Genomic DNA, 3395 nt, shown 5'->3' on the forward strand with positions numbered 1-3395 from the left:
AGGCTCCAGCTTTCTGCATTGGAAGTGTTTTATGAGAAGCATCGTTTAACATTAAAATTCAACATATCCAAGTTAATTCTGACTCAGGGTCTATTAAATTCAGTGCACATTTCTACCAATGTGAATGTGTTTTAGGCCCACTCACTACTCTTTGAGGCAATTACGAGTTTTACAAGACAGTATAATCACGAATTCAAAAAACTTTACAGGTTTTGTAGTCCATTAAAACTTTCCTGCTGATCTCCATCTGTTCTAAATATAATGAATACATGTTTCTTTCAAGCACTCTGCTTTATCAGCATAATACCTTTTTGCCTAAGCAGATTTTATCTTGGCTTTCTAGAGACACATGGTTTGATTTGTAGTTTTTTGGTTAAGGAAAGGGGAGAACAATAGCCCCTGCCCCAAACCTTATCTGTTGCTTTCTTTATTTTTCTCAAGCCAAGCATCTACTCGATAAAAAATCAGGAAACCCCAAACTTAGGTTGTGTTGGCACCCTCAGAGTCAGAACTTCTGTGATGACAGCTTAAATGACCTGTGGATGACAGTCTCTTATAAATCAACTTCATTGCCTGCAGCCCTCATTGCAAACCAGAGCAGGCTCAGCTGCTCCAGTGCTGCTGGATTCACCAGATCAGGTGGAGCATCATGTCAGTGCTGTTCTTGCCATCCCAAACTGCTACAATCATCCAGCCCTGCTGGACTGGCTGCCTGCAGGTCACTGCAGAGCCTCGCTGAATTTCTCTTCATGGGACTGCCAGGCCAGGCAGTACCAGAGCACCAGTGGCTCTGCACAATCCAGCTCAGGTCAGGCACAACAGATGCTGCACTAGACCAGGCTGGACAAGCCCTTCCAGACCCCCACTGGCCTCATGTAGGGTCACTTGGATGTAGCTGGATCTCTCTGCCATGGGCCTGAAATAGAGGATTGACTAAAATTGGTGAGAAGCCTACAGCTGCAGCAGGACAGGCATCAGTCGTGCACCATTGTTTTGCAGTGCTGTCCTGTAGAGAACATTTGTCTCATGGGATTGCTCTTCTGACAGCAGGAAACAGGGCATGAATGACACAACACTTCTGCAGCAGATGCAAGGTTCTGCACTCTCCTTGACCCCCATCCTCAGTTATCATGTAATTTAAGATGTTCTTTGGGAGATGATCTGAAGAAGATGACACACTTGAACTATTACAGATCAAAGACAAGAATATATTCCATAGGGAAATGATTCCAGAAAAATAGACTGCTTTGTTAGCTGTTCTTTCCACTTTATGTCAGCTACATATAAACAGACCTACTCAGTTCTCCTCCCACAATTAGTAAAAGGTACATCTATACCGAAAAGTATGTTACAAACCTGAATTTCAAAGTTCTCAAAAGCAGGGGCATAGCCTGTTTCACAGCTGCCTGAATTAAGATAAAATATTGTGTTCAGCACTGCAAAAAGAAAAAAAAAGATGAGTGGCAGAGAGGGAACTTTTTTCAGATGCAGAATAAAGTGCTCCATCCACTGAACCATGCCACATGCATCAGCTTGCTTTATTTCTGATACACTTGACCACTCAACTGTTTCTGGTTTGTCATTTCCTTAGGAGACAAACAGAAACAAAGGGAAGAAAACAGCTAAGAAATAAAGCAGGCAGTAGCAATATAAAACTCAGGGTGAGCTGTGCTCTGAGAAGAAAGGTTAAGTAAGAAAAAGAAAACAAATACTGGATGGATGTAAAGGAAACATTTTTTGCTGTAACAGCTCTGGCTATACACAGAATACATTAGCCTGGCCAAAGCTCAGGGCTTAAGCCATTAGCTTGCTTTCAGAACCTGAAATAACAATGTATTTTTGAGACACTAAGGAAAAACACATCACCTAACATCCCACTGTTAATAGTTAACAAAGGCCATCCACCTGTGCTGTCCTGATAAAAAGCACTGCTATTTCCTACCGCCTCAACCCTCGTGTGTCAGTGCAGAAAGCTGACAAGCAAGAGTTTCTGGGCTCCTGGAAGCATTCATTCATTCATGCATACATAAGTGTATCTTTAGAGAAGAGGCTCCTGCTTGCTCTGCTTAAGTAGAGGAATATGGGAATTATCCGTGAAGATAACAGGAATACAAGATCAGCTCTAAATTTGGCAAGTATTCTCACCATGGTGACTGTGTAAATTTATTACAAGTTTCAGTAGTATCTTAATCCTTCAAGTAGCACTTAATTTAATATCCTGATTCATTACCTGAAACAAGCAGGAGAAGGCAGTTTTTAAAGAAATACAACTCACAGATGGTAGTAAAAAATAACAGTCTCAGTAGATTTTTCATGTCCAGGCCTCATAATTTGATTTTTTAAAAAAGACTAGGGAGATTTGAAATACAAATAAATTGAGGTATACTGCAGAGACCATGAACATTTTGGTGGTCACTGAACAACCCAAACAATTCAACCAATCAACCAAAGAAAATTAACCATAAGAACAGAGAAAATAAAATTCTATATGCCATAACTTTACACCAGCTTTTCATTCATATTAAAAAAAAATATTGACCAAGTTAAATTGAAAACTGTTCTGTTAATCTAATGGATCTGTTACTTTGGGTTGTCTTCAGAGGTTTTGTTTCCTCAAAAAAAACCAAAAACAACAGCAACAAAAAGCACCCAACCTTGATATCTAGTTTTGATCCAGTAAAGAACATATATGCAAGCTTCATTTTCTATTAAGAATTCTTTGCCAAGATCAACAGATCCTAAAGTAAAAAACCAAAACCCAAAAGTGATAATTAGAAGTTGAAGGATATATCAGCAGAGTAAAAACATACCATTAGTAGAATTAACATTTTTTTTTTAATAGGGCTTGTATACTTTATTGTAGGCTCATTTTCAAACTACTTGGCATTGTGAATACTTTCAAGTAAAGATTGAAAAAAAGGAGCTTAACCAGAGTTTTGGAAAAGTATGATTATAACTTCTGACTTAATAGGAAGTATTTTTGCAGCTGTCATATCTGCTGTGGACCAGACATGCAGAAAATACAGTTGCACTGACCATTCAAGTAAGCAAAATACAAGTTAGAAATCTTACCTTGGAGTTTTCTTGCTGCAAGGCTTGCAGTAGCAACAACATCAAACAAATTACCGTTTCTTCTGTGATACATAAAATATTTCCTTGATTATAAATTAAAAACTGAGAACATAATTCAGATATACCATTACATCGATATATGGTAGTCTCAAAAATTGGAAAACCAGTAAAGTCATCCAAAATATGTTCATCAACAGTCAGATAATTTAAACCTAATTTTAATCATACAATTTAATCTAATTATTTGATGCCTAAGGTTAGCAAGTCCACTAGTAAGTTAGTGTTGGGAATCAGAACTGATTCAGGTACAGTAATTTTTTAAT

At 38.1% G+C, this 3395-nt stretch overlaps 1 long non-coding RNA gene across 1 annotated transcript; it reads right to left on the bottom strand.

The window, feature by feature from the left end:
• Positions 1-1360: 1360 nt before the first annotated feature.
• Positions 1361-3124, bottom strand: LOC139600712 (uncharacterized). Its single transcript, XR_011682646.1, has 3 exons — positions 3073-3124; positions 2655-2738; positions 1361-1436 (listed from the first exon to the last, which is right to left on the bottom strand). It is a non-coding gene; the product is annotated as an uncharacterized lncRNA (long non-coding RNA).
• Positions 3125-3395: the final 271 nt, after the last annotated feature.

This window comes from Agelaius tricolor, unplaced genomic scaffold (assembly GCF_023055355.1).
Source record: "Agelaius tricolor isolate 1412-34295 unplaced genomic scaffold, bAgeTri1.0.p SCAF_2, whole genome shotgun sequence".
Lineage (NCBI taxonomy): Eukaryota > Metazoa > Chordata > Aves > Passeriformes > Icteridae > Agelaius > Agelaius tricolor.